This window comes from Lissotriton helveticus, chromosome 6 (genome assembly GCF_964261635.1).
Source record: "Lissotriton helveticus chromosome 6, aLisHel1.1, whole genome shotgun sequence".
Taxonomy (NCBI): Eukaryota; Metazoa; Chordata; class Amphibia; order Caudata; family Salamandridae; genus Lissotriton; species Lissotriton helveticus.
The window spans coordinates 1,850,222,689-1,850,249,335 of record NC_136067.1 but is presented as its reverse complement, the minus strand read 5'-3'; the positions used below and the strand labels follow the sequence as shown (position 1 = coordinate 1,850,249,335).

Here is a 26,647-nt window from a genome sequence, read left to right as displayed (position 1 = left end):
TCATAAGTGATGAATAGTCCCGCCCATGTGGACCACGGAGCACTTTATCCAAATATGTTCTTAAGTGATGAAGTTCGTCTTTCTTTGGGAAGGCCTTGAAAAAGTCACTTAAAAATGACATAATGCAGCCTAGGAAAAGGCCACAAAGGTCATAGTTCTTCATCTTGTAATGGCAAAAGAAGGGACTGTGAGAATATATGCTCTCAGAAATTATCTTTTTTGTAATAGCACAGAAAAAGAACCTTCACAAAGCCTTTTGCTACGAATAGAAAGATATGATGTGCCTGTAGCACATAGGCTGCCATGAGAAGTCTAGAACAAGAAAACTGTGCCTTTAAGAGCAGAGAGATCGCCAATATCCCATCATGCTCAGCCAGAGGCAGTTGCCTCAGCTTGTATTAAGGCTATAGATACCAGATAGTAAAGATATTTGAGAAGTTGGTTTGGTATGTGATATCCACTAATTAAAGTGGGCACTTTGCACCAGTCCAAACAACATTGTGGTGATTTAAGAAAGGTATCCAAGTGGTAGATGTGGAGAGCATATTCAGGCTTAGTCTTGAAGGAATGTTAAGCAGCTTGTTTTAACAAGAATGCAACCTTATTGTATTGGTTAAATGAAAGGAGAACAACACAGAAGTTCTAAAATATGTATTTATTATTATAGCACACCTTAAATACCTCTCAGCATCTGCTACACGCAGACAAACACAAAGCACACAATACGGTAGCACAGAAACAATAGTAAGTAGCACTAATACACAGTGGGCTCCAGGGGAGACCAAACCATATACTAAAATAGTGGTATAAGAACCATGACTCGAGTCAAGTCAGTGTCTAGAGGCTGTAGAATCGATGGGACCCCAAGGTGAGTAAGGAGGGACGGCACGGCAGACGGGTGCAGTGTGAGAACACAACTGTGTGCTATGTACAATTCAATGGGAGAGTCACAGTTGCAGTTTTAATGTTTAAGGACCCTTCCCAGTGGATTACGAAGAAACCCTTTAGAACCTAGAAGGTTCGAGAGCCAGCCCACCCGTGGATACCGAAGTACCAGAGTTACCTATCCAAGGAAAGCCGGGTGCATAGGGTCGAAGTGGAGTCGGAAATTGCCATAGTTCACAGAAAAGCCACTGCTGGAAAGAAGAAAAATGTCCAGTGGAACCCACAGGTAGATTCTTGAAGGAAGGAACCTGAAAGCAGATGGGACAGAGTCTGGGTCCCTCAGGAGTGACCAGGGGCTAGGTAGACAAATGGATACAAAAGGGGATGATGGACGGAGCGTTTGAGCAAATCAAACACTCACCCCCAGTCAACCGATCTGGGTTTAATCCATCACCATTCTTTAGCCCACTCAGCCACCCCATTTCAGACATGGCTATATGCAAATCCGTCTGACCCTGTGCCTCATGGGAACAGTCCAGCCCGAACTGCCAAGCCATGTCTTCCATGGACCGGAAGCACAAGTTACTACTTGTGTAATGATAGATCTGTAAGAGACATTAGTTAGTGATAGATTCCTTGCATTGCCCTCCGAGATCAAGACGTGATCGGACAGGTTGCCCTGATGCTGGGCCCACTGAAACTTCAGGTCCCACTGCAGAGCCTGCATCCGCCACCGGGCGTGACGCACCAGTAGGATGCAGGAGGCCATCAGCCCCAGAAGCCGCAGCGTCAACCTGACCGAGACTCGGGATAAAGGCCGAAAGATGGGAATCAGAGCCTGAATATCCCAAACCCGCTGTTCGGGAGGGTAAACCCGAAACTGCGCCGAGTCTAGAACCACTCAGATGAAGAGGAGCTTCTGAGAGGGACACAGGTGCGACTTCGGCACATTGATGGAGAACCCTAGCAAATGCAGGAGGTCGGCCGTAGTCTGGAGGTGGCTGACGACTGTCTGGGCCGAGCCCGCCTTCAACAACCAGTCGTCGAGGTAGGGGAAGACTGACACCCCGAACCTGCGCAGATGAGCTGCGACCACCGCCATCACCTTCGTGAACACCCGTGGGGCGCTGGTAAGGCCAAAGGGGAGCACGGTAAACTGAAAGTGCTCGTGGCCTACCGTGGACCGCAGGTAACGCCGGTGGGCCGGCAGGACGGGGATGTGAAAATAAGCGTCCTGAAAGTCCAACGCTACCATCCAGTCTCCGGGGTCCGGGGCAGCTAAGACCTGAGCCAAAGTCAGCATCTTGAACTTCTCTTGACGGAGGAAGCCGTTGATGTTCCGTAGGTCCAAGATCGGGCGCAGGCCCCCCTTGCCCTTCTTGGGCATCAGAAAGTAGTGGGAGTAACATCCACACCCTACTTCTGGCCCAGGAACGCGCTCAATGGCCCCCTTGGCCAAGAGGGCCGTGACTTCCTCTTGCAGAAGTTGCAAGTGATCCCCCGACACGTGGTGGAATTGTGGTGGCATGGCTGGAGGGGTCGTCTCGAAGGGGAGGGAGTAGCCCCTTCGGACGATTTGCAGCACCCACCTGTCCGATGTGACAGTGCGCCAGTGGAAGTGGTGATGGCGAACCCTGCCTCCCACAGGCATCACATGGGCCTGAAAGCTCGGACTAGGAAGGCTTGGAGGCAGGTGCTGCGGAGGGAGGTGTGTACTGGCCTCGCCGCTGACCCCGACCGCCGCCGCCACGGCGGTTTCCATAGCCGCCACCGCGCTGCTGGGTATTCTGCGGTGCGTGGCTGGCAGCACGTGTGGGAACGCCCCTTCCGTGGCCACGAAAGGAGCGAAAGGCACCCGATTGCTGGCGCGTGGCCGAGAGGCATAAGGACTTGGCCGTAGCTCTGGAGTCCTTAAAGCGCTCCAGCGCATGGTCTGCCTTGTCACCAAAAAGGCGAAGGCCATCGAACGGCATATCCAGGAGGGTGGCCTGGACATCGGCCGAGAAATTGGCGGACCTCAACCAGGCGTGGCGGCGAACCGCCACCGTCGTTCCCATCGCCCTGCCCAGTGAGTCCGTGGTATCCAGTCCACACTGGATAGAGTATCGTGCCGCATCTCGACCCTCCACAAGGGCTTGGGCGAGTTTAGCCCGGACCTCCTCCGGGCATTGTGGCAGCCCGTCTGCGACCGTGTCCCACAGTGTGAGGGTGTAGCGGCCCAAGAGACACGCGGTATTTGTTGAAAATGGCAATGTATGTGTACATAAGCGGCGTTCATGTGTGTTCACTGTACCCCTTGTTGTAAGCAGAACGGATATCGCTAAAACACTGACTGTGTTATCCCGCTAGCATAGACCCATGCACACACGTACATGACAGCCATTTTAGGTATCATGGTCTACCTGTTCACGATCGATCGTCGGCACACTTCCCTGACCCTGCAAGCATCCTCCACGCACCCTGGCTGCCCCTCCGCTCTCACATGCACAAGTCATGAGCCCTCCCCTCCCGCATGACTCTGTCTCTGAGAATCACACCCCGCGCCTGACCAACACCTCCTTTCCTTCCATGAATACCCCTCTTCTGATAAACCCTTTTCTCTACGCTCGATTTTCCACACTGATCCTTCCTTTCATGAATATCTCTCCTTTGATGACCTCTTCCTCTGAACCTAATTGTCTACATGGACCGCTGGTCATCCCTTAGCCCGAGGATACAGTTTATTGCCCACTACTGTATGCACTCGCCTCTCTTGAAAGGGGCTACTATTGATCATGACCTCCCCACCCTCTGAGATTCGATCAGGCGCACACATTCCAAAGGAATCAGCAGAACACTCAGCTGCGTGACAGCCCCCTCCTATTGTATGGAGGATCAGGGCCCCTACTGTAGCCACGTGTTGGAATATCTTCATACTTCACAATGTCTTGATTGTAATGAAGAATGTCTGTGTGCCATAAACCTGTGTATAAAAGACGAAGCCTCAGAGAACTTGTTAGAGCACCTCCTGAAGACACTATGCGAGTGTCCGAAATGACAGGCTCTCCTCATGAGAAATAAAACTCTATTCTTGTATTCCTGCTTCCAGCGCCCGTCTCTTAATTTGGTAATCGTTCAAGATGGGAACTAAGAGGCGTCCTGCGCCAGCAGCCTGGGCATCAGGTGTGTTATGGGCTGACTTTTCCTCATATTGACAGACCGCAGTCCCAGACTCAGGGACGAGAACACTTTCTTCCCGAACTGTTCGTATCTCTTAGATTCCCGATCGGGCGGGGCCATCTGGAATGCGGTCTGGGAAGTGGAGGCCTGGATAACCAGGCTCTCGGGGGTGGGATGGGTGGACAAAAAGCAAGGGTCGCCCGGAGACAGGCGGTAGCGTCTGGCCACGTTCCTATCCACAGGCGGACCCGTGGCGGGCTTGGACCAAGCGCCCACAAGAACGTCACATAAGGCTTCATTAAACGGCAGCAGAGATTCACTGGAGCTTGCCTGCGGTTTAAGAACCTCAGTGAGGAGGTTAGTCCTCACGGCTGCAACGGGGAGCTCAAGGCCCAAGGCCTTGGCTGCCCTCGTTAACACTACGCTATAAGCAGCCCCCTCCTCCGTAGCCACGGTGGGAGGGGAGACAAATCCAGTGTCTGGCGAGGTGTCAATACCACTGGCCTCCCCAAGCTCATATGTCCAGTCCTCTTGAGACTGACACTCCTGTGCCAGAGGGTCCTCAGACCCCTCCCAATCACCTCCGCCACCAGTCTCCTGTAACTCAGGGTCAACAGACTGGGCCTCCTCATGGAAATAAAAATCTCCAAAGGCCGTCGGAAGCGGCGCCCAACGGGGGAAGATTGGGGATGGCGTCCACAAGGGCGCCGGGGGCGACACCCTCTGGGTCGGCGCCGATGAGGTTGTGAGGTCGACCGGCGACCACCCGGATCCGGAAGCTGGTCCGGTGAGGCCCTGCGGCGCCAGGACCGAAGTCGCCGGCGGAGCCGGGGCCGAAGCACCCGGCGGCGTCGGGGCCGAAGCGCCCGACCCGCTAGGGCCTCCAGCCGGGACCGCTGGGCCCAGGGACCCGAAGGTGTGGGGCATGCGGCGACGCTTGCGACTCTCTCGGAGCCGCGTGGGCGGTGTCGCCCGAAACCCCGGCCGCATCGTGCGAGCGTCGGGGTGGGTCGGAGGAGCGATGATGCCGCTCCGACCTCTCATGCCTCTTACCTGAGGACTTGGATCCCGACGACCGATGTCCACTCCCGGAGCTGCGGGGACTCCGACCCCGCGACCGGTCCCTCGACCTCCCGTGGGACCGGGACCTGGAACGGCGTGAGGCCGACTGCCGGAGCTCGAGCCACTTGCAGGACCGCTCCCGCCTAGCCTTCGACGTCAGGGCCCGGCAGTCGGAGCAGGTGCGGTCGTCGTGGTCGAGGCCTAAGCACTTCAGGCACCGGCGATGGGGGTCCGTGACCGACATTAGTCGGTCGCACTTCGAACAGGGCTTGAACCCGGGCATCCCTACCGGCACCATCGGAGTCGAACACTCGAGTAGAAAAATGATCAAAAAGATCAAGAAGTTTAGTCAAAAAATGACTAGGGGTAGAGCTTCTCCGGATCTGCGCTAGCTGGCGCGGAAAAAAGAAGAACTGACATCAGCGCGCATGGGCGGCGTCTTAGTACTCCGACGACGTCATTCCGGCGCTAACTACGCCGACGACGGACGCGGAGCCGCAGACGATGCCTACCGACGCGCAGGGGTATTGCTACGCAAAAATGTCCGGATCCAGTCTGACGCCTGGGGATATTCTAAGGTAAGGAATCTATCACTAACGTGTCTCTTTCAGATACAAGCATCCTGGGACCGGTTTCGGATTCATAATCCTCATCAGCCAGGCTATCTTGAATCCAGTGGCCAAGTGAGCAAGGGTCTCACGTCTGAGCAAACCCTGCCACACTTGGGGCGAACAATGCCCACTGATGTCGGGTGGTTCAGGTGTGAAAAGGGAGACCATGACTCTGCAGCCACGGGGACCAGGAGACATCAAGGACGACCAGGATCTGTGTATAAGCTGTCCCATGAAGGATGTTGAGTGCTATGGGGTCGGTGTCCGGCGGGAGCACCAACAAGCCTTGGCAGTGGCAAACCACGAAGAAGGTCGAGGAAGGTCACAGTCTGGCCCAGCAAGGACCAGGAGACTCACCACAGCAAGGAGAGTCAGGGCAGGCCTGGAGCAACCAGGGGAGCCCAAGAAAATCAGTGTTGTCCCTCAAATGGACCCACAGGCCGAAGGCACAGGAGTCACGAGGGGACCTCTAGCAGTTTCACAAAATAACAGCTTGCAGGGCACAGAGCGTGAGGAGGCCATAGTCCTTTGTACGAAATGTGCGCAGAGGTTGGGGCTATCGATAGCCCAATGCACTTCGTTGGGGAACGCCAACAAGCATATGCACTTGCAATGTATGAGGAGCACAGGGGTTGGGGTTATGTGGTCCCCATGAGGGATACTGGCCTCAAACTCGGTGGGAGGGCAGCTCGACCTCAAGGAATGTAGGAACCCACCTCCTGTGTTGCTGGAGCCTTCGGAGTCCGCAGGAGCTCAGGATCAGCAGTCCGGTAAGCTGCTTTACGGTGCCTGCGAATGTAGGGGGAGTGACTCCTTTACCCCAAGGGAGATACTTTAGATGTCCTTGATGCTCCACAGGTCCTGCACGGAGCTTGTATGGTGCACGGGCACAAACGGAGAGGGAGACGAAGACGAAGTCAGGCCCAGTAGACGTCCAGCAAAGTCTAAAGTGTCCAGACGGTCAAAGGTCAGTGGTTTCTTGATTAGAATCTTGTCCACGTCGAATTTAGGGTCCTACAGCCAGGTAAGCGCTTTTGTACCTAGGGGAGAGGGTTGGCAGATTGAAGGGACCCTCCTGGGGGCGGGTCAGGACAATGGGGAGGATATTCCCCTGTCCCATGTCCAGTTTCGAGCCAGAGCAGGAGCCAATGGCTCCCAGGACTTGTTTGAACTCGACTATGCACAGGGACACCAAGTGTGTCTCAGATGCAGACTTTTAGGCACTTTGAAAATGCACCCACCAAGCCCCAATACACTAAATTCAATCTGGGAGATGGTCACACCTCCCTGTGACAGGATGCCTATTGTCCTGCCTTCCCCTGCTCGAGCTTGGCTCAGCAGCAGGAGGGCAAAAATTTTACTCTGGTCAGCAGCAACCATTTTGTGCGGCCCGGGACCAGTGACCCTACGAAGCTTGCTTCAGAAGGGTAGAATCATATCTTCCACACCAGTTACTGGTGTGGAGGTATGATTCCAAGGTGTTTGATACCAAACACAACATGTTTTGTTGCCACCGTTTTTGGGATAGCATTTTACGCAAGCATATAATGCACCTCTACCTATATGTCTGGCTGCGTCACCGACAACCCGGGAAAATGGTCTCTGAAGGCTGCAGAGGGGCTCTGCTCATGGAGGGGCACCCTCTCACGTAAACCAGCACCCTGCCTTCACGCTTGTCAAGGCCTGCTAGAGGGGTGACTGTTTTAAGTGTAGTGACCTATAGATATAGAAAACCTACATCTACAGTAGTGTTGCATGCACCATCTTACACAGGTTGCAATGGCAGGCCTTTAGTTCCATTTTGCATGGCTTTTCATGGGTGGCCTACTACATGCTTCATCCCATGGGAGGCCTCTGGGGTACATAAGCCCTGGGTACATGTGTACCATATACTAGGGACTGAAAAGAGTACCCACGTATCCAATCTGGAGGGTACCTAAGTATATACATAACATTTTAGGGAGAAATCAGATAAATTGGGGTGCTGATTAGCAGGCTACCAGTCGGACTAGTCAAAAACAATGTATCATCAAGCATTAGAAGCAGATCCTACTTTCCTACACAACCTGCCCCAAACATAAGGAGATGAGACTAACCTTGCCCAGTTGAGTCTTCTTGTTCTAAGTGGAAATATCTAGAGTCCATCTGCATTGGCATGGTTACTCCGAGGTCTATGTTCCACTTTATAGTCCATCCCCTGAAGGGAAATGGACCACGTCAAAGGTTAGGGCTTTCCACCCTTCATCTGTTTTAGCCGTAAGAAGGGCTTATGGTCTGTCTGAACAATGAAGCGAGTGCCAAACAAGTATGGCCTCAGCTTCTTCAGAGCCCAAACCACAGCAAAGGCTCTCAATGGCTGACCAACGTTTCTCTCTGGGGGTCAACCTTCTGCTAATAAAAGCTAATGGTTGATGCTGACCCTCTGCATTAAGTTGTGACAACACAGCCTCTACCCCCAACTCAGATGCATCTGTTTAGACAATGAATTATTTGAAATAGTCAGGACTTTGCAGAATGGGAGCAGTGCACATGGCCTGCTTGGGATCATCAAATGCCTTCTGACAGCTAACTGTCCACTGAACTTTCTTGGGCATTCTTTTTGAAGTAAGATCATTCAAGGGAGTCACTGTAGACCCATATCCCTTCACAAATCTTCTTTAGTTCCCAGTCAGGCCCAAGAAAGCTCTGACCTGAGTCTGGGTAGTGGGAGCAACCCAGTCCATGATGGTCTGGATTTTGCTCTGCAATGGTTGAAGCTGGCCTCCACCCACAAGGTGGCCCAGGTACAGAACCTTACTCTGCCCTGTCTGGCACTTGGTGGCCTTGGTATTGGAGGCTCTGCTTTCTGCAGAGCCTCCAAATTCTTCAGGTGATACTCCCAGGTGGAGCTAAAGACAGCCGTATCATCAGAATATGCTGCACTATAGGCTTCCAGGCCTGTAAAGACTTTATTCACCAGCTTTTGGAATGTGGCAGGTGCATTTTTCAAACCAAAGGGTATTTCAAAAAATTGATAATTCCCACTAGGAGTTGAAAATGCTGTTTTAGGTTTGGCATCCTCAGCTAGTCTGATTTGTCAATATCCAGCAGTGAGGTCAAATGTGCTCAAGAACTTGACTTAGACCAAAGTGCCAATGAGTTCATCTGCCCTAGGAATAGGGTGAGCATCAGCCCTAGTGACTGAATTGAGCCCCCTGTGGGCCACACAAAACCTCATGTCTGTTACCGTCCTGGGTATGAGGTTTGGGTTAAGGACCACTGGACTAGCCAAGAGCTAGCTGAGGGTTCAATCACCCCCAATTCCAGCATCTTTTGAACCTCAGTCCTAATACAATCTCTGACGTGGTTAATGCCTGTAAATTTTATTTTTAACAGGTAGGCTCTCACCTGTGTCCACTTCAGGGGTACACCAGATGGTCTGACTAGGAGTCGGAGAAAACATATGCCTATATTGATGTAGAACCTTCCTGCAATGAATCTGCTGTTGCTCAGTGAAGCTGCCTGCCAAAGCTACACCATCAACTGTGTCCTCATCAGGGTTCTGTGAGAAGAGGTCAGGGAGTGGGTCACTCTTTTTCTCCTGTCCCTCACCAGTAGCCATGAGCAAGCCCATATCTGGCCTGTCCACATAGGGTTTGAGCCTATTTACATGGAGCACCCTATGGGGGATCCATGGAGTTCCAAGGTCCATCAATTAGATGACCTCTCCCTTCTGCTCAGGAATAGTATGGGGTCCATTCTACTTGTCTTGAAGGGCTGCTGGGGTCACAGGCTCAAACACCCATACTTTCTGTCCTTGCTGATAAACAGTTAGAACAGCCTTTTGGTCATGCCAAGATTTTTGCAATTCTTGACTTACCTCAATGTTTTTGCTGGCCTTCTTCATGTACTCAGCCATCCTGAAGTGTAGAATAGTACATAGTCCACAATGTCTTGCTAAGTGTGGAGTTGGAAAATCTATAATAGTTTCTAAAACTGTAACAAAATAACCAAAACGCTTTTACTTACCTGTTTACAGGAAATGTCCCAGTGTAGTATCCAGGTAAACTGCACTGTGTAAGAATAGTAATCTGTAAAGTAATCTACTTGACATTCAACTAAAATGTCAATACAAAGTAGTGGTACAATATTTCAAAGCATTGCATTACTAGCAGTTCTACTGTAATCAAACCTAAGTATATATACAATTGCAATCCAAACTGTTTACAAACTGTATTACTGCAAAGTACTTATCACTTACCTGTGCCAGGCTTGCTTGGTTCTAGGAATTTAAATAACTAAAAGAATATTTTTATACAAAACCAATTGGTCTGAAGTTCAGTGTTCGAGTGTGTGATATAATGTACTGATTGAATGTGTACAACAAACGCTTAACACTACACTCTGATACAGCCTTACTGCTCGACCACACTACCACAAATAGAGAGTAAGGTACTATCTACTTTTACCTCTGCCTACCTTTGTGGTTCTACTGGACTCTGTGCACACTAAACCTCACTTTGGTATAGTATATACAGAGCCAGCTTCCTACAGGGTGCATGTGGAGGTTATGTTATGTTATGTTATGTTATTTATATTTTTATAGCGCACAGCTGCCCCAGCAAAGGGGCGTCCTGGCGCTTTGACAGACGCTATAACATAACACACAATAAAAGAAAAGAAATTAACTAGACACTGGAAACAGGAAAGTTTTGATCGCCTGCCTGAAGGCGAGCAAATCCTCAAGAGCTCGGATATGGACCGGGAGCGAATTCCAAAGGCCTGCCGCTAACACCCTGAAGGACCGGCCACCTATTCTGCTCAGCTTAAAGCGTGGACAGACAGCCAAATGAAGCCCCTCAGATCTCAAGGATCTCGCAGGCACATAGGGCATGAGTAGATTGGCGAGTGCCGGCGGCGAAGAAGATTTCAAAATTTTGAAGGCCAGACACAGCGCCTTGAACTTAATTCGCTGTCTGACCGGGAGCCAATGCAAGGCCGTGATGGTACCAGACACTGAGCAATGTCTGGGGAGGCCCACAATGGCTCGTGCCGCGGCATTTTGTACTCTTTGGAGCCTAGAGGCCTCTGCTTGATTCACCCCTAACAGCAGTGAGCTGCCGTAGTCCAGCCGAGATAGGATTGAGGCCTGGACTACGAGCTGTCTGGTAGGGGGGTCAAAGTACTTCAAAACCGGCCTAATGCCGCGCAATATTCCGTAGCACGTGGCAGCTACCTTCTTGGTGTGATCCCTGAAGGTAAGCGCCGAATCCACCCAGACTCCTAGATTTCTCACTCCAGCAGCTGGAATAGGAGTGACACCAAGCTCTGATGGCCACCACTGGTTACCCCATAGCTCAGCGTGCTTCCCTAGAACCAACACCTCCGTTTTGGTGGCATTCAACTGGAGGCAGTTGGTGCGAAGCCAGCTAGCTACTGCCAAGAGACCCGCGCGGAATCTGGGGGCCGCCACTTCAGGGTCTCCACTAAGTGTCACCGCTAGCTGTGTGTCGTCCGCATATGAGGCCATCGTAAGACCCCACTGTTTGACGACACCAGCCAACGGTTTCACATAGAGGTTGAACATTGTAGGGCTCAACGAAGATCCCTGTGGTACTCCCGATCTCAGGGGATAGGTGGCGGATTGGCCAGGTGGTATAGCCACTTTAAAAGAGCGATCTGCCAGAAAGGACCGAAACCACTGGAGAGCGACATCCGTCACTCCCGCCTCCTGTAAGCGTTGGATAAGTATTTGGTGGGACACAGTATCGAAGGCAGCGCTTAGATCTAATAATATAAGCGCTGCAGTATGACCTGAGTCAAGTACCTGGCGAAGATGTTCCAAGATGTAAAGTAATGCCGTCTCGGTACTGTGTCCTGACCGGAAGCCGTTCTGACTGGGATCCAAAATCTGGTTACGAACCAGATGCTCAGACAGAACAGAATTGACGTAGGCTTCTGTTACTTTAGCAATCCAAGGCAACAGGGAGATAGGTCGGTAGTTTTCTGGCAGTCGGGGGTCAGAGTTGGCTTTTTTTAATATAGGAGTGACCACTGCCTGTTTCCAAGCCGCGGGTACCATTCCACACGACAAAGACATATTGATGAGATCCAATATGGGGTTACGGCACAGCGGGGAAAGTGTGTTAATGAAAGCTGGCTTTAACGGGTCCGCAGGGGAGCCTGACTTGACCCTAAAGCTGAACCTGTCGAAGGCCTCAACCGACAGTTCAGGTAAAATAGCCAGGGGCTCATGCTCCGACGTATCAGAGACAGTAGCTTCTCGATCCTGGTGGAGTGTGTCGAACCCAAGATATATTTTTTCCACTTTCTCCACAAAAAAGGAGGCCAATTTGTCACAGTGGGAATCTGTGCAAATCACCTCTGATGAGGATCTATTTTTCATAAGGTCCTTCAATACCTTAAAAATCAATTTTGAACGGTTGGTGCTGGTCGCAAATTCATGAGCATAGAATGCAGCTCTAGCTCTGCAGATAGCTCTATGGTACAATTTCAGCTCAGTAAAATACCGGGTTTTCAAGGCAGGGTCATATGATCGTCTCCATTCCCTCTCTGTTTTTCGACAAGATTTTTTCAATTCTGCGAGAGACTCATTATACCAGGGACTAGGTGTTTTTGTCCGGCCTTTCGCCCATCGTAGAGGTATAAGAGAATCCAGGGCGTCGGTGATCCAAACGCAGAACTGTTGGTAACCTTGTTCCACATTGGTAAAATTACTCAGAGGTTTCCGCTCTAATATACCGTAGAACTCTTCCAACGTAAGCTTGTGCCATGGCCTTTTAAGGGTTGGTCTGTCCATGGATATAAAAGGCTTATCGTGGACCGGACAGAAAGCTTCTAATAACAGATGATCAGTCCAGCCCATCAGCCTCGGATCTGACACCCTTAGCCCATCCAGTGTGGAAAAGAAGGGGTCAAGGATATGGCCTCCAACGTGGGTGGGAAGGGTGACGAGCTGAGTGAGTTGGAGAGCTTCCAAATCCGCCAGCAGGGAGCTCACGGTAGTGGATGACCCATTATCAAAATGGATGTTGAGGTCACCCAGGATGTTAAAATTGGCGCAGCCAAGCGCTGTAGAACTGACCATGTCGGCCAGTGCGGATCCCTGCAGGTTAGTCCCTGCCTTGCAGAAGACCGTCGCACCAGAGGCCTGAAGGTCACTGCGGTTGCTTGGGGTGAGCGATTGATGGACTCACCTTATTTGCGGTCCTTAGTGCTTGAGACTCTCACCTTTACCTGTGAACACCTAGGGCAGTACTGTGCAAATGGGCACCCCTAGTGCTTGTTAGTCCACCAGTAGTTTTCTTAATCTGCCTTCCAGGTTGGGTTAAAAAGCAACCAGTCAATTGTCTCTCGCAGAAGCACCATCAGGAGGCACTGCTCACACATCTGTCGAACTCAACGTAATGACCAAAAATACTAAAAGACTATCCTCAAAGAGGTCACTGCCATGAGTGCTAAACTGCCTCTGATACCACTATTACGGCCATGGCGGCTTACATCAAATCATTATTTTCAGACTTCTTGCATATGCACTATATACTATCCATCTACAATTGAGTTGTTGTCCGACGTCATGGAGGTTAATTCCCAGGGTAATTTAAAGATAGTTGCCGGGGACCTAAACAGGACCTTTGAACCCTTGACTTGTACAAATGTCCTTATCGAGTGCGAAGAGGACAATCTATGGGGAGTACCTTCCTTAAACTTACAACCTGTGAAGCGATGGACTAAAGAGATTCTCCTACTAAATGGAATATGTTTGGAATACGGTCTAAGAGCCCTCAATGGTAGGACACCCGGGGATAAGGAGGGTAGTTTTACCTTTGATAATGGTATTAATAGGAGCCGAATTGACTACATATTGTGTAGTCTCCAGCTGTGGAATGGGGTTGTTGACATGGTAATCAGGCCCCGGGTTGAAAGTGACCACAACCCCCTATGTGTGTCACATAAGTGGTGGAATGTAGGTTCAAGAAATCCTAATGAGACTCATAACGAAACCCCTCTGTTAAGTAACGATGAGCGAAGGTTAAAATGGCCCAAGGTGACAGCAGACGAAGTCACCATGACATACATAACTAATACGGTAGATTGTGCTATTTCTGCAATTGAGGCAGTTGCCCTAGTAGCTCCTGGGGACAATGTTATCACAAATATCCACAATAAGTTATTCTCTGCCTTAAGACCATGTTTTTTTATAAAGCAAAGAAAAGGGAAGAAAACTAAAGAAGTGGGTAGGTGGTTTGATAACCATTGTAGAGCAGCACGCCTAGATTTGGGGCATGCGATAAGGAACAGGGATCGTGCAGCAGTAAGAATGAACAGGAAATTGTACAAAGCAGCCATCTATTGTGCAAAAAAGAAATGGGACGAAGACCACTGGGCCCAATTAAAAGAAGCCTCTGATAATAACGACCCAATGTTATTTTGGAAAATTATCAAGTGGGGTAGTGGTGTGGGCCCTGCAAAACCCGACAATAATGTACCTGTGGAATCCTGGGTTGACTATTTTGGGCCCCAGTATGCGGAAAGTAATAAGTCTGTGACAGCTGATGAAATAACACCGGTCTATGCAACAGATGATCTGTTTTCCCTTAGTGAAGTGGTAACTGCCATTAGTTCTGCGAAATGCGGGAGGGCGCCAGGCCCAGATGGTATCCCCCCTGATATTTTTAAACACGATGTGGCGAGATGGGCGAGATACATCCACCTTGTAGCAAATGCATTAGCAAAGGGGGCAGTGGTTCCAGATATCTGGAAATGTGCAACCATCATCCCCGTCCACAAGAAGGGCGACCGCTCATTGCCTGCTAATTACAGGCCTATAAGCTTAATAGCCACCGTGCAGAAGATAGTCGGGAGAATGGTAACCAACCAGCTAATGGACTGGGTAGAAGACAACAGTGCCCTCTCGCCATACCAGGCGGGATTTAGGCGCGCTACTAGTACCATCGACCAGGTCTTTCGCTTCATAATATTGCGGTGGAAGACCGTTGAGCTGGGGAGGGGCAGCCTGTATGTCGCGTTCGTTGATCTACGGGCTGCGTTCGATCTAGTCCCCAGGTACAAACTATGGTCGGTGCTTCAAAAGCTGGGGATTCCTGCAGAACTGTTAACTTTAATCATGCAACTGCACGAATCCAACTATGCCAGAGTCCAATGGGGAGGAAGCAGCGAGACAACGGTGGACTTTCCTGTTGAAAGGGGTGTTAGGCAGGGATGTTCCATGGCCCCTCTACTTTTCTCGTTATTCATTAACGGGATAGTCGAGAGAATGTTGAGGGCTAGTGTTGACGCCCCATCGTTAGCGGACACCAGGGTCCCGATCCTGATGTTCGCTGACGACACTCTTATTTTGTCAAAGACTCCTATGGGGCTACAACGTGCATTAGGCATCTTTGATGCTTTTTGCTTGGAGCATGGGCTAGAGGTAAATGTAGGAAAAACCAAGCTAATGGCCTTCTCTGCTGGACACAGAAGCGATCCTAAAATTACCCTGAATAACAGCAGGCTCGATATAGTCAAGGAATTTACATATTTGGGAGTGCAGATAGCGGGGGGGACTGGCTGGACGCATCACGTGAATAAAGTAGTCCTAAAGCACCAGCAGCTATCGGGGGCCCTAAGGGGGGGAACACCGTAAATCAAAAACAAAACCTATAAAACCCGCTTTGACGGTGTATGATGCGAAGGTTTTGGGTGCTACCTTATATGGCGCAGAACTATGGGCTTGGAATGGTCTGACGGCTTTCAGACTTCCGAGAACAAGTTCATGCGTGGTATTACAGGACTTCCTCAGAGCACCCCCCTAATCCCATTGTTTCTGGAGCTTGGCAGACGCACGATTATCGACAGAGCTCGATTGCGGCCAGTTCTTTACTGGAGGCGCCTCTGGACGACTCCGGAAATAAGACAGTACGCTGAGAGCTTTCTGTGGATAATCAGGGAAGACATCTTCCACAAAATAAAATGGTTAAAACATCTGAAGACCATGTTGGAAAATCTAGGGTTCTCAAATCTTTGGAATAACCCTGAGGGAGAAACCTTCCCAAGTAAAGTAGCTCTTAAAAAGCAATATTGGGATTGGGTGGGTGGTAAGATGCTGAATGATAATAGGGCAGATTCTATGTCTGGCCGTTTTCTGGAGACCAAAATTTCACCTGTCTTGGAAAAATATTGGGATAATGTCACGGTACCAATGGACAGGAAACTTGTTTTCCAGCTGAGGTCAGGATCTATCCCACTCAAGAAATTGACATCTGGTTGGCACAGACCCACTAACAGTCTATGTCCTGCCTGCGAAAATGCTGAGGAGAGCCTTGGCCACTTTCTCTTTTCATGCGAAGCCTATGTGAATCCAAGGAGGAAATGGCTCTCGCCGGTTTGTAAAAATTTGGGGACACGTGAAAGTTCAGTGGCTCTAAGAATCCTGTGCACAACACAGCAGGATTCGATAGTTATGGGTGTCGCCAAATACATGGGTTGGGCGTGGGCGATAAGACGACGGTTCTTGGGGGGTCGTATGTAATCAGGTATTCCTTTTTAAGTTTTTTTATGTATTAGGTATTTATTGTTCTATCTGTTATGTTGTATGAGCGTACTGTGTTTAATGGATTTTTTATTCTGTATCATGTATTTTGTAAATATTCTGTTTTAATGTGCTTTTATGAGAATTGTCTCGAATAAAGCTTATACAAACAAACAAACTATATACTATCCCCAGATGTGACCGCACTGAGCGAAGGGGGGGGTGGTCTTGCTCTGGTGGCCCGTTACTCTCTTAAATGCACCCTGACCATGGTGGAAAGGGACTTTGCTTCACCAGTGGAAGCTGCTTCTTTTAGGATTATGTTGTCCAAAAATCACAGTTTCTCCGGCCTGCTAGTGTACAGTCCACCGCACCCTAGACCCGGGATTTTGGAGTCATGGTTCAAAATTCTAGAGCCATTAGACACTACTTCATATACCACCGTTCTCGGAGACTTTAACTACCACCTAGGGAAGGAACAGGACAATGACTCACAGCACCTCCTTGAACTGATGTCATCCCTGGGTTTTGACCAACTTGTTCAATCACCCACCCACATCGCCGGCCATCACTTAGACGGCATTTTCACCAATCACTGCAACTTAATGATTGAAGATTTACAGCCTCTTAGCTGGGTAGATCATTCGTTGATTATGTTCAAGGTCTGCTTGGATCTCCCCACTATTGCGGAGGAAAGTATCACCCCAAGGCATATCCGCTGCAAGGGATTGAACAAGCTTTCAGCCCCCAAATGGGAGGCTTCTCTGTCCTCAGCTGTGGCTGGGAGACATAGCCCTTTCCCCCCTACGGCAGAGGGCTTTCACAACTGGATTACTCAAGCTCTAGATATTGTTGAGAGCCAAACTGGCATCACCTTGGTTTTCTGATGAACTCAGATCACTTAGAAGGGAGTGTCGCAGACAGGAACGTAGATGGCGGCTAGACCCTTGTATTAGAGAGAAAACCAAGCAGAGAGTTCTGCTACAGAAGTATAAACTCGCCATCTTTCAAGCTAAATCTCATTTCCTTACCAGTAAGATCCTTGCTGCAGACAATTGTTCTAGCATGTTCTTCAAGGTTATCAAGGAGCTCTCCGAATCTTCCGGGACACAATTGTTGCCCCCTTCTCAAGAACTCTCCGACAGAATAGCTTCCTATTTCGAGGACCAGGTCATTAAAACCTTTCGAGAGCTTGACAATACTGAAATGGAAGAACTGGAGGTTGTTCAGAACCAAGTAATGGGGAGTGCCCCTGCTACTCTTGCAACTTTTCCCCAGATCACTGTTCAACAAATTCTGGTTCTTCTCAGGGGCCTTAAGTCTGGCTCTCCCTCTGACCCCTGCACACCCCTCACTCTCAAGATGGTCCCTAACCTGATTGCAGATTTTCTATAAATGGTGTTTAACAACATCCTTCAATCCAGCTGCTATCTGGACACTTGAAAAGAGGCTATGGTTAAGCCTCTACTTAAGAAACCCAATGCTGACCCCTCTGAATTGAAAAATCTTCACCCCATCTCACTTCTCCCTCCCCCGTAAAAATCCTACAGAAGTTCATCAACACTGAGTTGATGACCTATTTGTATTCTCATGAGATTTTAGATGAGTCTCAAAATGGTTTCCGTGCCAACCACAGCACCGAGACCACCCTTATTGCTACCATTGATCACATCTGCATGCAGGTCTACAAGGGTGGCTCAGTAGTGCTGATTATGCTCAGTCTGTCGGCTGCTTTTGACACAGTTTCCTCTACTCGGATGGTTTAAAGACGATGGTTCAAAGTCTGCAAGAGGTGGGAATTTCAGATAAGGACTTGCAGATCCTCCACTCCTTCCTGACAGAGAGAACTAACATTGTTAGCTGTGGGGGTTTTAGATCTAAGGCATTCAGCCTACCTTGTGGCGTTCCCCAGGGCTCATCTCTGAGCCCTACCCTTTTTAACGTGTATGTGATCCCGCTGGCCAAGCTGGTTAGGTCCTTTGGGTTCCAGGTGATTTCCTACGTTGACGACATGCAGATCATTGTTTCTATCTCCCATGATCTGCAGTCGGTAGCAGGGAAATTTAACCAGTGTATGGCTAGCATTATCAGATGGATACAGAGACAACTGAGGTCCTAGTTTTTGGTTCACATACCTCAATCTGGTTGAATGCCTGGTAACCAGTAGATTGCAGTCCCCGTCCTAATCCAGCTAAGACAGTCAAAAACCTGGGGGTCATTTTCAGTCTCAGGAGTCTCAGGTCAGTCGCACTGTCAGCACTTGCTCCTATATTTTGAAAATTCTCAGAAAGGTGCTCCCATATATTCCGGCAGCACTGCATCGACCCACCATCATGGCACTAGTCACCTCCCGGCTTGACTACTGCAATGTCATGTATTTGAATATCAGCAGAGCTTCCCTGAATAGGCTCAGGTTGCACAAAACGCGACTGCCAGGCTTATCCTTAATATCCCTAAACAGCAGACAGCAAAGGAGGGGCATCGTACTTTGCATTGGCACCCTATTAGGAAGCGAATCTCTTTCAAAGTCCTGTGTACGGTTCACAAGGCCTTGCATAACAATGGAAATGTTTTTTTTCTTCCAATGGTGCAGTCTGACTCCCAGAGGGGAAGCCTTGAACGGGGCGCCTGGGCGGTCTCGCCGCGCGGGCGGACGAAGTCGCCTTCCTCCAGCCTCTCCTGCGCCCGCAGGTGGGCGAACGTTTTCGAAAAGTTGCCTTTCGAAAGCAGCTGAAAACCATGTTTCAATGGTATATGCCTGGAAGGGCCTGGAGTTCTTCCTCCCAGAAAAAAAACTGATCACCCGTAGAGTCCACAAAGCCAGATGGGGCGCTCGCTCTTTCTCTGTGGTGGTCGCAAAACTCTGGAATACTCTACCTCCTTCGATCTCCCATGGAAAATCACTCCCGGTGTTCAAAAAGCTGATGAAGACTTGACTTTTTTCATTTTAGTCAGCAGCTGTGCACTCTCCTCTCTCTTCTCTACCGCCCAGCGCGTTGGCACCTATGGGTATTAGTGCGCTTTACAAATCCTCATCCTATCCTATTCTTGTGACTTGACTTAACGGATAAGATTGGATGTACCAGATAGGTTGAATGGGGGGGATGATGTTCAGAACAGCAGAGGAAAGTCAAGGGCCTAGAGGATCGTACCTGGAGGGAAAATATAGGACCGTATGGGGTCCTGGAGTGCATGGGAGTACATGCTCTAATTTCTCTGCACTCTCTTGCCTACCTTGTTTCGCTTGACATTTGCGAAGCCACTGAAGTTCCAGAGGGCGCAGAGACTCTGGGCCCGCGGAGCACACTCTTCGAATGTCCCCAGGGCGATCAGTGTGCCTCTTACGCCACCAGTATACCAGGGCTATCCTACAGGCATAAAAATGGGATGGGGGCCATTTCAATATGAGGGGTCAACAAAACACTTCACAGCAGACTTTTCACATGAGACCGCAATAAAACAGACCCAGGAGTGAGGATTGTGACAGTACAGGGTCACACCTCGGAATTCAATTCCCCGGACACGCTCTCCGGCTGCCTAGATACTCTAGATGATTCCATGGTAATACACTCTGCATCAGACTCAACCTCTTCCCAGGCAGAGAGGACTACTGGCCCCAACTGGGCTCCCAATCAGAAACACTGACCCCCAATCCCCACCACCAACTCCTGGATCGGGTGAAAGATGTTTTTGACCATGGCAGGGACAAATATAGATCCTCAGGGAGTGACCGTCCTGCCGCCTCCCCTAAACGACAGTGTCTTGCTTTCAATGATGGCCACGATATGAAGAGCTTTGGATTAACCCTGTGCTACTGGACGGTTTACGTGAATCTGCCCCAGTTGCATTTATTCAAATCTGTACCCACAGAGCCAGCAATAAGTGTGGGGTTACAGACTGGTGTTCCATGAGCCCTCCATCTCAGCAATTGGTATATACAAAAGCCGAAATCGTAGATATTGGATTTTAACAACTGCTTCCAAGTCAGATTAAAGATAAACTTGTTTGGTGGTGTGCAACGCATTGCGAGCCAAGTTAGTGTACTTGTAATTAGCAGCCATTACTAGATGGCTATGCTGTCCTAACTGGAAGAGGGCTGTTCATATTAGGTGTGTCTGAGTATCTAGTTGAAGGGCAGCTAATTCGTTCTGATGAGAGAGGTTGCTCTCTGCCAAGAGGTTATCAATGCAAGTTGGCATATTTAACCCCTTCACTGCGGTGTTAATTTTGCCGCGGTGCGGGCGGGGCTAGGGGTAGGCGTGGCGCCGCGGAGTTCATGGCGGCTCCCGTCCATCATAAATCACGGTGGGCGTGTGCTCATGACGGCCGGGAGCCATCAGAACGCTGCCCACTGATTAATTCGCCCGCAAAGGCAGGGAATTAATCGCACGTGGGCGGAGGCAACGTTTTGACGGCTTCCGGCCATCATGAGCACACGCCTACTGTGACTCATGACGGCCAGGAATCGTCATGAGCACCGAAGGTGTTAAGGTCATTGTTGGAAAGCTCCAGGGCAAGCTATTTTTCCCCAGAGTGTCCAGTTGTGCAGACCAGCAGACATGTGCATAGTTGAAAAGGGAAGCAAAATGTAGGCTGCAAATAGATTTTAAGTTAGTTTTTAAGTGGAGAATCGCCTAAGGAGTGGAGGACCTTAATTTGAGAAGCAGCCTAATGTTCTCTATTTATATTGTGTTAAGAGTGCCGATTTGTTTGTATTGGTACAATTGCAGCATACAAAAGGACTGGAAGAAGTTTAGCCACCAAAGCCAGTAGTGAAGATGTAATGCAGCAAAAATGTTGGCACTACCGCCGTACAGGCTGAAGAATCATTTCACCACCTTATCTGAGCACACTTTGTGTTTTAGTTGGTCAAGGTGAGTATCCCAGGTAAGTTTGGAATAAACTGTGACCCCTAGATAGTGGTAGGTCATTAAAACCTCAATTGGGTGTTGCCCTAGGTTCCGCCCTGGTGTTTACCCTTTTTCCAGAAAGTCTATCTTTGAGGTATTAATAGTCAGGCCACTAAAAAAATTAAATAAATTCAAATTCGCTAATTGACTCTGTAGTCCCAAAGGAGTTAGGGAGAAGATTACCAGGCCATCGGCGTAAGCAAGGTAAGTAATGGAATGGCCTGCCCATTTCAGTAGTACACCTTTCAAAGAACTTAAGTACGTTGATAAATCTACTATATATTGTTGGACAGGCCACATGAAGGGCTCGCTCCCTCCCCGCAGGACAGGGCCCGGGCCACCGTCAGCACCATTGCCCGGCTCAGCCGCCATCTTGGACACGGCACCACGCGGCCGTGCGGCCTCGGCCCGACCCCAACCCCGGGCCTGGCCAGGCCCCGACATCCCGGCACCACCCTCCACCCAGGAGGTGAACGGCCCACTTGGCAGGTCAATGGGAGTACGAAGTGTCGATGGCTCTCCCCCGCCAGGTGCCGAGCACCCCCAGCCTCCTCGGGCGCTGGCTCCACCCCCCTGCTGGGTGTCTGGACTCCCTCATCCCGGACCTCCCGACCTCCAAGAGCGAGGGTCCGGACATCAAAGGGCGCCAGACCTATAACTGAGGCAGCCCCAGGACAGGAAGGCAGTTGTATCCTGGAGTCGAGAGACACCGAGACGAACTCATCCTTGACGGACTGTTGGCGCTGCCACAGCCCTGCCTTGTGAACTATTGTCCTGCCTGCTGGCGCTGCCGCGGCCCTCTGCAACCTTCATCCTCGTGGGACCTGCTGGCGCTGCCGCGGCCCTCTGCAACCTGCATTCTCGTGGGACCTGCTGGCGCTGCCGCGGCCCGTTGTAACCTTCATTCTCGTGGGACCTGCTGGCGCTGCCGCGGCCCGTTGTAACCTTCATCCTCGTGGGACCTGCTGGCGCTGCCGCGGCCCTTTGCAACCTGCATTCTCGTGGGACCTGCTGGCGCTGCCGCGGCCCGTTGTAACCTTCATCCTCGTTGGGACCTGCTGGCGCTGCCGCGGCCCGTGCCACCTACGACCTCTTCGGGACCTGCCGGCGCTGCCGCGGTCTGACCCCTCCGAACACCGAGCTCGAGGATTGTGAGCTATCCCTGTTACACACCCGTACCCGTGGGTACCAAGACTGTCCCGCTACCCCCTTCCCTTACTAGAGACTAGAATTGAGAGGATCATCGTGTCCTGATCGCCCTGTATCGTACCACTCTACTACCCGAAGGGCCTATAAAAGGTGTTACCATAAGCTTTGTGTGGTGTCCATCTGTGGGGGGGAAGTTACCTGTCTGTGCGATCACTGTGCTCGGCCGACCCTCCAGGTCCCCGTCTAACATTGGTGGCTAGCGGCGCGATCCGAACCAACGCGTACCGTACAGACAGTAACTCACCCTACAACTAAAACCACAATGACGACCAAAGAGAGCGGATCGGCGGAGAAGTTCCAGATGGAAAAGCTGGAAGAATACAACCACCGAGAGCTCAAGCAATTTTGCATGGACTTAGGCATTGCTACCACCGGGCTAAGCACAAAAGAAGACTTCAAAAACGCCCTAGAGGCCTGGACAGAGACAAATACCGCAACCCCCCGGGACCCCGCAACCCCGGAAGTCAACACCACCCGGACGGAGGAACGGAGAACAGGCCCCTCCCATGAAGAGATCCAAGAGCGGGAAAAAAATAGATTACACGAGTTAGACTTGGCACGACTCAGATTAGACGGAGAATTGAAACTGGCGGAACAAAAAATAAACTTAGAACACTTACGGCTCAGAGAAGAGCGAGAGGAAAAACAGAGACAGAGAGACCTCGAAGAAAAAAGACTGGCATACGAGCACGAGTGCAAACTAGCGGAGATAGAAATGCGCAAACTGAACAAAAACCTAGGGGTGCCCGAGCAACCGCACTCCCCGGGTCCTACCGAGCAGAAGGTCCACATCCCCAAGGATGTGGTCCGAGAATATCACCGGAACGACGACATACAGCAGTGGTTCAAGGCCTATGAGATTGCCATGACCGCCCACCGGGTCGCTCGAAGTGACTGGGGAGCCGGTCTATGGGGGAGATTCGTCAACGAGGGTCGTGATGCCCTGCTGCAGCTTCCGGACCATCAAATGACGTCCTATGACCACATGAAGGCCGCCCTCCTCAATCGATATGGACTTACACCCGAAATGTACCGCCAGAGGTTCCGCAACTGCACCAGGATCCCAGGTACGACGTGGTTGGAATACGTGAACTATTTCAGCCGAGCCTTCGAGGGGTGGATCAAGGGTAACAACGTAACCACTTACGAACAACTCTTCAATCTCATTGTGTGGGAGCACCTCTCCAACAACTGCTTTGTCGAGCTCAGGCAGCACCTCCTCGACAGTAAATTGACTGAACCCCGGCAGCTCGCCACCGAGGCTGACCGGTGGGAGAGCACCCGAGTGGCCCGGAGTGGGCCGAATGAGCAGAACAGAACCAACCAAGGTCACCATCGTCCCCGAGGAGGAGGAGGAGGCCCGGGCCGGGGCAGAGACGCCGCCCCGGCCGCACCCACTAACGCCACCCCGGCCCCAGCAGGCCGGGGAAACCCCCCGATGCGCCCGGGATTCCGAGCTAACGTGACGTGTCATCGATGCCAGCGAGTCGGCCACTATGCCAGTGACCCGACCTGCCCGAAGAACCAGGCCCCCGGGCCCCGCCAGATGGCGGCCGCCGCTCTGGGAGAAGAACAAGTCTCCGAAGACACGGAGACCTATGAGTCGGAGCAGTTCGAGTGGGAACCCGCCGCCATGACCCTGGCATGCCTAGGAGGAAGAGACATGGTCCCGCGGACTCCCCTGCCCGCCAACACTCGGAAGTACAGCCAATCGGTGAGCATCAATGGGCGCAAGGCCGAGGCCCTGCGTGACACCGGGGCCAGTGTGACGGCCGTCCGCTGTCACCTGGTGACCCCAGAACAAATCCTACCAAACGTACTTTGCCCCGTCCGATCGGCAGATAACTCGGAGAGCCTGTGTCGGATGGCCTGCGTCCCCTTCGAATGGGGAGGAGTGTCCGGCATGCTGAAAGTAACTGTCCGTGACGATGCCCCCGTAGACTGCCTCCTGGGGAACGATCTCGAGAGCTCCCCGTGGGCCGCTGTGGAAAGAAGAGAGCATCTGGGGATGTTGGGTCTCCCGGACTGGGCGTGCGTAACCACCCGGTCCATGGCCACCCGCACCATCCCTAGACCAAAAGAACCAGAATGGGCAGCACCTCCGCCCTCGATCACTCCAGAAGAAGACTTCCTCCAGACCGACCACCCGGACCCCACCCCAGAGGGGTCCACACAGCCCCCCGAGCTTCCCGACCTGGCTCAGTGGCGTCAAGAAGGGGGGCCCACCCAGGAACAATTCCGGCAGGAGCAAAAGACCTGCCCCTCCCTCGAGGGATTGCGACAGCAAGCGCTCGCCCAGAGCCAAGGAGACACCACCGGGGCCCACTGGGTTTATTGGGACAATGATCTCTTGTACAGCGAACAGAAAATCGCAGAACTGGGGGCCGGGCGAGTGCTGGTGGTGCCCCTCCACTTCAGAGACTTCCTGTTGAACCTAGCCCATGATGTCCCCCTGGCCGGGCACCTGGGCCAAGACAAGACCTACCACCGCCTGGTGACTCACTTTTTTGGCCCAAAATGAGAAATGACGTATCCAACCATTGCCGGTCCTGCCCGACCTGCCAGGCCAGTGGGAAGAGCGGCCGCAAACTCAAGGCACCCCTACAACCATTCCCCGTGGTGACCACCCCGTTCGAAAGGGTGGGAATAGACATTGTGGGGCCCCTGGACCCCCGAACAGCACAGGGACATCGCTTCATCCTGGTCCTGGTGGATCACGCTACCCGCTATCCTGAAGCGGTCCCCCTTCGTACGATAACAGCCCCAGTAGTGGGTCGAGCCTTGATGGGGATCTTCTCTCGAGTGGGCTTCCCCCGGGAAGTCGTCAGCGACAGGGGTACGAACTTTATCTCAAAATACATGAAGTCCCTCTGGCAACAGTGTGGGGTCACCTACCGATTCACGACCCCCTATCACCCTCAAGGGAACGGACTGGTTGAGCGATTCAACCGCACGCTCAAAGGGATGATTGGGGGGTTGGAAGAGCCCCTCCGTCGCCAGTGGGATGTGCTAGTACCGTGCCTTCTCTTTGCCTACCGAGAAGTCCCCCAGAAGTCCCTCGGCTTCAGCCCTTTCGAACTCTTGTATGGACACCCGGTGCGAGGCCCGCTCAGCCTAGTCAAAGAAGGCTGGGAAATGCCCCCTCTAAAGAACACTCCAGATGTTTTCAAGTACCTCCTAACCCTCCGCAACCAGACCAGAAGGTTCAGAGAGATGGCAAAAGCAAACCTGGAGGCCAGTCAGGAGGACATGAAAAGGTGGTACGATCAAAATGCATCCTCCATCGAATTTGAACCCGGCCAACAAGTGTGGGTAATGTCTCCTACCGAACCATGCGCCCTGCAAGACAAATGGACGGGGCCCTTCAAAGTAATCGAGCGCAAGAGCCCTGTCACCTATCTCATCGATATGGAATCTTCCCGAAACCCTCTCCGGGTCCTCCACGCTAATAGACTGAAACCCCACTTTGTACGCTCCGAACTCAGTCTCCTGATGGCAACCGACAATGGAACCGAGGAGGACTCCGAACCCCTTCCTGACCTCCTACGGTCACGGGAGAAGGACGGCTCCGTGGACGGGGTCCGACTCTCGGAGGCCCTCACCCTGGAACAGCGCCAAGACTGCCGAGTCCTCCTGCTCCAGTTCTCCACCCTGTTCTCCCTCACCCCAGGGGTCTCCCCCTGGTGCTTACACGACGTGGACACTGGAGACAGTCCCCCTATCCGCCATCGGGCCTACCGCGTACCAGATCGGGTACGGGCCTGCATCCAAGAGGAGGTGGCCAAGATGCTCACACTCGGGATCATCGAGCCCTCAGACAGCCCCTGGGCCAGCCCAGTGGTACTGGTCCCCAAAGCGGCCGCCCCCGGCGCCACGCCGGAGCTCCGGTTCTGCGTCGACTACCGGGGCTTGAATGCGGTCACCAGAACAGACGCACACCCCATCCCCCGAGCAGATGAACTAATCGACCGCATGGGAGCTGCCCGCTACCTCAGCATCTTCGACCTGACAGCGGGCTACTGGCAGATCGGTCTCACACCCCGGGCCCAAGAACGATCGGCATTCTCTACCCCTGATGGCCACTATAACTTCAAGGTCATGCCCTTCGGCATGAAGAATGCGCCAGCAACATTTCAGCGGCTAGTAAACCAGGTCCTGGCAGGACTCGAAGGATTCAGCGCCGCCTACCTGGACGATATCGCTGTGTACAGCCACCACTGGTCCGACCACCTCCACCACCTCCGAGAGGTGCTACAGGCCCTCCAACGAGCGGGCCTTAC

At 51.7% G+C, this 26,647-nt stretch overlaps 1 protein-coding gene across 1 annotated transcript in view; it reads right to left on the bottom strand.

Annotated features, from left to right (window-relative positions):
- The window catches only part of CENPF (centromere protein F), a 421,242-nt gene that overhangs the window by 33,205 nt on the left and 361,390 nt on the right, over positions 1-26,647 (bottom strand). The window lies entirely within an intron of this gene.